We start from the raw sequence: 9,460 nt of genomic DNA on the forward strand, positions 1-9,460 counted from the left end.
GATCTCCAGCATCTGCAGACCTCACTTTCTCCTCAAACATGGACAAAAGAGCTGAATTCCAGAAACAAGGTGAGAGTGACATCAAGGGCCCATTTGACCAAGCATGACATCAAGGAGTCTCTGCAAACCTCGGGTCAGTGGGGACTGGGGGCAAACTCTCCACTGGTTTGAGTCATATGAGGTTCTTAGGATGATGGCTATAGTTGTTAGAGGTCAGTCAGCTCAGCTCCAGGTCATCTCTCCTGGAGTTCCTCAGGGTAGTGTCGTAAGCCAAACCATCTTCAGCTGCTTCCTCAATGACTTTCCTCCATCATAAGATCAGAAGTGGGTTTGCTCAGTGATCATTGCACAATGTTCAGCATGAATTGCAACTTGTCAGATATTAAAGCTGACTGTGTTCAAATGCATCATGACCCAGTCAGTCAATATGTTACTTGTCACTTGTCAGTAACATTCACACCACATAAATACCAAGCGATGACCATTTCCATAGAATAAGCTAACCAACCTCCCTTGACATTTATCACCAAATCCCCACCATCAAGATCCTGGGGATTACCATTGACCAAAAAAATACATTGGGCCCACCATACAAACCCAGTGGCTAAAAGAGTAGCTCAGAGACTAGGAATGCGGCAATTAGAGTCATAGAGTCATAGAGACGTACAGCATGGAAACAGACCCTTTGGTCCAACCCGTACATGCCGACCAGATATCCCAACCCAATCTAGTCCCACCTGCCAGCACCCGGCCCATATCCCTCCAAACCCTTCCTATTCATATACCCATCCAAATGCCTCTTAAATGTTGCAATTGTACCAGACTCCACCACATCCTCTGGCAGCTCATTCCATACATGTACCACTCTCTGCGTGAAAAAGTTGCCCCTTAGGTCTCTTTTATATCTTTCCCCTCTTACCCTAAACCTATGCCGTCTAGTCCTGGACTCCCCCGACCCCAGGGAAAAGACTTTGCCTATTTATCCTATCCATGCCCCTCATAATTTTGTAAACCTCTATAAGGTCACCCCTCAGCCTCCAACGCTCCAGGGAAAACAGCCCCAGCCTGTTCAGCCTCTCCCTATAGCTCAAATCCTCCAACCCTGGTAACATCCTTGTAAATCTTTTCTGAACCCTTTCAAGTTTCACAACATCTTTCCAATAGGAAGGAGACCAGAATTGCACGCAATATTCCAACAGTGGCCTAACCAATGTCCTGTACAGCCGCAACATGACCTCCCAACTCCTGTACTCAATACTCTGACTGATAAAAGAAAGCATTTCAAACGCCTTCTTTACTATCCTATCTACCTGCAACTCACTTTCAAGGAGCTACGAACCTGCACTCCAAGGTCTTTTTGTTCAGCAACACTTCCTAGGACCTCACCATTAACTGTATAAGTCTGCTAAGATTTGCTTTCCCAAAATGCAGCACCTCACATTTATCTGAATTAAACTCCATCTGCCACTTCTCAGCCCATTGGCCCATTTGGTCCAGATACTGTTGTAATCTGAGGTAACCCTCTTCGCTGTCCACTACACCTCCAAACTTACTAACTGTACCTCCAAATCATTTATGTAAATGACAAAAAGTAGAGGGCCCAGCACCGATCCTTGTGGCACTCCACTGGTCACAGGCCTCCAGTCTGAAAAACAACCCTCCACCATCACCCTCTGTCTTCTACATTTGAGCCAGCTCTGTATCCAAATGGTTAGTTCTCCCTGTATTCCATGAGATCTAACCTTGTTAATCAGACTCCCATGAGTCTCTAACCTTGTTGAATGCCTTACTGAAGTCTACATAGATCACATCTACCACTCTGCCCTCATAAATCCTCTTTGTTACTTCTTCAAAAAACTCATTCAAGTTTGTGAGACATGATTTCCCACGCACAAAGCTATGTTGACTATCCCTAATCAGTCCTTGCCTTTCCAAATACATCTACATCCTGTCCCTCAGGATTCCCTCCAACGACTTGCCCACCACCGATATCAGGCTCACTGGTCTATAGTTCTCTGGCTTGTCCTTACCACCCTTCTTAAACAGTGGCACCACGTTAGCCAACCTCCAGTCTTCCAGCACTTGACCTGTGACTATCGATGATACAAATATCTCAGCAAGAGGCCCAGCAATCACTTCCCTAGCTTCCCACAGAGTACTATGGTACACCTGATCAGGTCCTGGGGATCTATCCATCTTTACCCGTTTCAAGACATCCAGCACTTCCTCCTCTGTAATATGGACATTTTGCAAGATGTCACCATCTATTTCCCTACAGTCTATATCTTCCATATCCTTTTCCACAGTAAATACTGATGCAAAATATTCATTTAGTATCTCCCCCATTTTCTGTGGCTCCACACAAAGGCCTCCTTCCTGATCTTTGAGGGGCGCTATTCTCTCCCTAGTTACCCTTTTGTCCTTAATATATTTATAAAAACTCTTTGGATTCTCCTTAATTCTATTTGCCAAAGCTATCTCATGTCCCCTTTTTGCTCTCCTGATTTCCCTCTTAAGTATACTCCTACTGCCTTTATACTCTTCTAAGGATTCACTCGATCTATCCTGTCTATACTTGACATATGCTTCCTTCTTTTTCTTAACCAAACCCTCAATTTCTTTAGTCACGCAGCATTCCCTATACCTACCAGCCTTTCCTTTCACCCTGACAGGAATATACTTTCTCTGGAATCTCACTATCTCATTTCTGAAGGCTTCCCATTTTCCAGCCATCCCTTTACCTGCGAACATCAGCCTCCAATCAGCTTTCATAAGTTCTTGCCTAACACCGTCAAAATTGGCCTTTCTCCAATTTAGAACTTCAACTTTTAGATCTGGTCTATCCTTTTCCATCACGATTTTAAAACGAATAGAATTATGGTCACTGGCCCCAAAGTGCTCCCCACTGACACCAAAGTCACCTGCCCTGCCTTATTTCCCAAGAGTAGGTCAAGTTTTGCACCTTCACTAGTAGGTACATCCACATACTGAATCAGAAAACTGTTTTGTACACAATTGACAAATTCCTCTCCATCTAAACCCTATGGCAGTCTCAGTCTAAGTTTGGAAAGTTAAAATCCCCTACCATAACTACCCTATTATTCTTACAGGTAACTGAGATCTCCTTACAAATTTGTTTCTCAATTTCCCTCTGACAATTGGGGGGTCTACAATACAATCCCAATAAGGTTATCACCCCTTTCTTATTCCTCAGTTCCACCCAAATAACTTCCCTGGATACATTTCCGGGAATATCCTCCCTCAGCACAGCTGTAATGCTATTCCTTATCAAAAATGTCACTCCCTCTCCTCTCTTGCCTCCCTTTCTATCCTTCCTGTAGCATTTGTATCCTGGAACATTAAGCTGCCAGTCCTGCCCATCCCTGAGCCATGTTTCTGTAATTGCTATGATATCCCATTCCCATGTTCCTAACCATGCCCTGAGTTCATCTGCCTTCCCCGTTAGACCCCTTGCATTGAAAAAAATGCAGTTTAATTTATTAGTCCTATCTTGTCTCTGCTTGCCCTGACTGTTTGCCTTGCTTCTGTTCTCAACTGTACCAGTCTCAGATTGATCTCTTTCCTCACTATCTCCCTGAGTCCCCCACCCCACCTTACTAGTTTAAATCCTCCCGAGCAACTCTAGCAAATTTCCCTGCCAGTATATTAGTCCCTTCCAATTTAGGTGCAATCCATCCTTCTTGCACAGATCACTTCTACCCCAAAAAAGATTCCAATGATCCAAAAATGTGAATCCTTCTGCCATACACCAGCTCCTTAGCCATGCATTCATCTGCTCCATCCTCCTATTCCTGCCCTCATGAGCTCGTAGCACTGGGAACAATCCAGATATTGCTACTCTCGAGGACCTTTTTAAATTTCTGCCTAACTCTCTGTAATCTCCTAATTAATTCATTGCCTGACTCCCCAAGGTCTGTTCACCACCTGCAAGACACAACTCATGAGAGTGTGATTGAATATTCCTCACTCACCTGGATTGGTGGTGCCAAACCCACAAACAGGCACTCCCTCCTCACTACCAGCAGTGTGTACTATCTGCTAAAATTCACCAAAGATCCTTAGAGAGCATGATGTAAATCCATGACCACTTCCATCCTGAAGGACAAGGACAGCAGATATATGGGAACACCATCATGAGCAATTTCCTTCCAAGCCACTAACGTCTTGACTTGGAAACATATCGCCATTTCATCACTACGGCTTGGTCAATATCCAAGAGGATCAAAATAGAGTTTATGATATTGATCAAAGAATCAAGTATTGATGCCTTGGAAGGAACGAGGCCATAAGGGCAGAAATAAACAAATAGAATTATAAACACTGCTGGGTGTGTTCTGTAGACCCTCACATAGTCAGTGAAAGACAGAGGATCAAAAATGTAATCACACTATAAGACAGTAAAAGTGGGAGTTTTTAACCACCTAAATAGTTTTTGGAGTAGTTTTGGTGTGCAAGGTTGGAAGGGAACACATCTTTATATTGCACACAGGAGAATTTATATTGCACACAGGAGAATTTATTTAGCCAGTAGATAGGAAGCCCAACAAAGCAGGGGGCTCTTCAGCCCTACTATTTGGAAATGAACCCAAGGAGGTAGGAAGTATTGCAGTCAGGGCACACTTTGGAGTTTGGTGATTTAGAATAGTCATCGGTAAGGATAAGGATGAGTCAGGAATAAAATTTGAAAAATGGGGAAAGATTGATTTTCCTAATATATGATACAGTTTGATCAAACTGAATTGGCAGAAGCTACTGGCAGGTAACAGAGTAGTGGGATGCAAGGAGGGAATAGAAAGAGTACAAGGGAAAATACGTTTGTGTAAAGACCAGCACCAGGGAACTCTGAATGTCAAGGATTAACGACAAAAAGTAAAGCTTATGACAGATACTGAGGGTTGATTATGAGATTCCGGAGAAACTTCAAAAGGAAATTAAAACAGCTAAAAAAGCACATGAGAAAGCCTTTGTGGGTAAAATAAAGGAAATCCCAAAAAGCTTTAAAAACCTGTAAAGAGGAAGAGAATAACTAGGGAAAGAGTAGAGCCCAAAAGGGACCATAGGGGCAATTTTTACATGAAGCAAGACGTTCTCAATGAATACTTTGCGTCAATCTTCACAAAGGAAGAGGATGACTGCAGGTATTGGCATCAGGATGGAGGACAGTGAAATGTGAAATGGAATTAACAGAGAGGGGAGAGGTACCAGTGGATCAGCAGCCTTAAAAGTGGATAACTCTGCAGGCGCTGATGGCATGTATCCCATGTTGTTGTCAGAGGCAAGGAAGGAGATACCAAGGCCCCGGCAGTCACATTCAAATCTTCTCTGATCACAGGTGAGGTGATTAACTATTAAAAATGTCTTATTATTAAAGGGAGGAAGGGATTGACCAGGAACTTACAAGTCAATCAGCTTAACCTCAGTAGTGGGGAAATTATTAGAAAGAAGTCTGAGACACCAAAAGTATATCACTTGGAATGACATGGCTACTCAGTATGGATTTGTTAAGGGAAGGTCATCTTTGACAAATTTGATAATTTTTTTTGGATATAGCCAGGGGCGTTAATGAAGGCAGTGTGTTTCATGTGGTCTATATAGACTTTAGCAAGGTTTTTTCATGAAGTCTCTCATCCCAAGAGTAGATCAAGTTTTGCACCTTCTCTAGTAGATACATCCACATACTGAATCATAAAATTTTCAGTAGATACTTAACAAATTCCTCTCCATCCAAGCCCTTAACATTATGGCAGTCCCAGTCTATGTTTGGAAAGTTAAAATCCCCTACTATAACCACCCTATTAGTCTTACAGATAACTGAAATCTCCTTATTTCTCACTGACTACTGGGGGGAGTCTATAGTACAGTCTCAATAAGGTGATCGTCCCTTTCTTATTTCTCTTGATACATTAGCTTTAATTTTCCAAAATTCCCCTGATTCAGCAGCAGTCCCATTAGATTGGAAAGTAGTGATAGTAGCTCCTTTATTCAAAAAGCAGGGAAGTACAGGCCAATTAGCTTATCATCTGTCACAGGGACCAGGTTAGAAACTATCATTAAAGAAGGAATAGCAAGCTACTTGGATAAGTTCAAGGTAATCAAGTAGAGTCAATATGGTTTTGTGAAAAGGAAAATATGTTTTAACTAATTTATTGACATTCTTTGCAGAGGTAACACACAGTGTGGGTGAAGGGAACCAGGTGGATGTTTTGCGTTTGGATTTCCAGAAGGTATTTGTGGAAAATAAAAGCTTATAGGTGGGGGTAGCATATTGGCATTGATAGGCTGACTAACAGGAAGCAGAGAGTAGGAATACATGTGTCCTTTCCAGATTGGCAAGATGGAATAAGTCGTGTTACACAGAACATGCATGAAGTGCTGATGGCTAAAATCTGCTCCTATTCCATATGTTCATATGTGGGATGACTTTACTTTATAACCAACTCAATGTCACAGAGGGGAGGAGGGGGATCAAAGATGCCATAACCTATTCTCTGTTGTAGTCATCCATATAAACAGCTCGTTCTTTGCAATGTGTTCCTGCCCAGAAACCACTTCAGTCACACCATGGTGTTAGTGTCAGCCCTGCCCACAAACTCAGAGACCAGCAGTGTCTCAATTTTTAGGCTGTTTCTCTCCAACAACAGTGAGCACTGACTCTCAGACACTGGAGACTGGCCCAACCTGCTGCAACCTCCAGTAAGAGGTAAGTCGGGATGTGAGGGGTTGTTTGATTATCAGCTGTGAACCTATCTCCATGGCAACATCCTTCATTGCCCGAGGATGTGAGCCAGCTGGTGGCACTCACACACTGACTATCCCTTCCCTACCTCAGTGAAAACCTGGATATGTATACCACTGTCCACTGCAATGTGTACCCTGTACATCAGGGCTGGGTACACCACTGTCCACTGCAATGTGTACCCTGTACATCAGGGCTGGGTACACCACTGTCCACTGCAATGTGTACCCTGTACATCAGGGCTGGGTACACCACTGTCCACTGAAATGTATACCCTGTACATCAGGGCTGTATACACGACCGTCCGCTAGAATCTGTGTAACCCCTACATCAGCATTGTGTACACCACTGTCAACTAGAATCTGCGTACCCCCTGCATCAACACTGTGTACATCACTGTCCACTGGATCTGTGCACCCTGTACATCTGAGCTGGGTACACCACCGTCCACTGGAATCTGTGCACCTCGTACATCAGGGCTGGGTACACCACTGTCCACTGGAATCTCTGCACCCTGTACATCAGGGCTGGGTACACCACTGACAACTGGAATCTGTGCACCCTGTACATCAGTACTGTGTACACTACTGTCCACTGTAATCTGTGCACCCTGTACATCAGGGCTGTGGACACCATGGTCCACTGGAATCTGTGCACCCTGTACACCAGGACTGTGTACACCACTGTCCACTGGAATCTGTGGAACCTGTACATCAGGGCTGTGGACACCATTGTCCACTGGAATCTGTGCACACTCTATATCAGGGCTGTGTACAGCATCATCCACTGGAATCCACATACCCTCTACATCAGCACTGTGTACACCGTTGTCCACTGGGATCTGTGCACCCTGTACATCAGCACGGTGTACACCACTGTCCACTGGGATCTGTGCGCCCTGTACACCAGGGCTGTGTACACCACTGTCCACTGGAATCTGTGGAACCTGTACATCAGGGCTGTGGACACCATTGTCCACTGGAATCTGTGCACACTCTATATCAGGGTTAGGTACACCACTGTCCACTGGAATCTGTGCACACTCTATATCAGGACTGTGTACAGCATCATCCACTGGAATCCACATACCCTCTACATCAGCACTGTGTACACCGTTGTCCACTGGGATCTGTGCACCCTGTACATCAGCACGGTGTACACCACTGTCCACTGGAATCTGTGCACCCTGTACATCAGGGCTGTGTACACCATTGTCCACTGGAATGTGTGCACGCTGTACATCAGGGCTGGGTATACAACTGTCCATTGGAATCTGTGCACCCTGTACATCAGGGCTGGGTACACAACTGTCCACTGGAATCTGTGCACCCTGTATATCAGTGCTGGGTATACCATAGTCTGCTGGAATCTGTGTACCCTGTACATCAGGGCTGGGTATACCATTGTCTACTGGAATCTGTGCACCCTGTATGTCAAGGCTGTGTACACCACTGTCCACTGGAACCTGTGCACCCTGTACATCAGGGCGGCGTACACCACTGTCCATTGGAATCAGTGCACCCGTACATCAGGGCTGGGTACACCACTGTCCACTGGAATCTGTGCACACTCTACAATAGGGCTGTGTACAGCATCATCCACTGGAATCCACATACCCTCTACATCAGCACTGTATACACCACTGTATATTGGAATCTGTGTACTCCTTATATCACGTCTGTGTATAACACTGTCCTCTGGAGTTTGTGTACCTGTTGCACCAACGTCCACTGGAATCCAAGTATCTGGAGAATTGGGTGCACTTTTGATCTGTGTGTCTGAGGAAGGATATTCTGATTATGGAGTGAGTGAAACAAAGGATTACTTGTATCAGTACGTCGGAGTAGCCTGCTGGGGCACTTGAAGAGCTGGTACCCTACTCTCCTGGGATATTAGAACCTAGTTAGTTTAGCTTATAGGTATCAGTGTTATGTTGTAACAGTGATGCTATCAGCGAATAAAGAGGATGACTAAAATTAAACAAATCTGTCTGTAAGAGGGTTTTTTATTCCAGACTTGCAAAGAGTATGATCTCCGGAACGAACCTAGAGAGAGGCTTACAGGTCTGAGTCCATAAGGGATTCCCTGGGCCGTCTCAAATCTGTACTTGAAGGCCTACATCCTCGGGTCTTAAAGGCTTAGTTGCAGAGACAACAGAGACCTTGGTTATAATTTTCCCAAATTCCTCAGATTCTAGAAGGGTCCCAACTGATTGGAAAATAACAAATGTCATTTTTCTTCTCAAGAAAGTAGACAGGTTGCAGAAAGTAAGAAACTATCAGGGAAAGGGTAGGGAGCTAGTTAGGTTGCTCTTCCGAGGGACGGTGCAGAGTTTGATGGGCTGAATGGCCTCCTCCTGCAATTTAGAGATTCTATGATTCTACAATAAGCCACTGAGCCTAGTGTTTGTCATAAGGAGTGTTCTGGAACCCTCTATTAAGGTTGTTTTTGCAGGATACTTAGGAAATCATGATTTGATTCGATAGAATCATAGTAACTTAGTGAGAGGAAAATCAAATTTAAAGACTCTATAAACACTTTTGGCACTACAAGATTAACGTGGATAGAGGGGATTAGATTACATTACAGTGTGGAAACAGGCCCTTCGGCCTAACAAGTCCACACCGACCCGCCACCCACCCATACCCCTACATTTACCCCTTATCTAACACTACGGGCAATTTAACTACGGCCAATTCACCT

Source organism: Chiloscyllium plagiosum, unplaced genomic scaffold, assembly GCF_037043375.1.
Source record: "Chiloscyllium plagiosum isolate Xiang-an unplaced genomic scaffold, Cpla_swu_hap1 HiC_scaffold_26, whole genome shotgun sequence".
Taxonomy (NCBI): Eukaryota; Metazoa; Chordata; class Chondrichthyes; order Orectolobiformes; family Hemiscylliidae; genus Chiloscyllium; species Chiloscyllium plagiosum.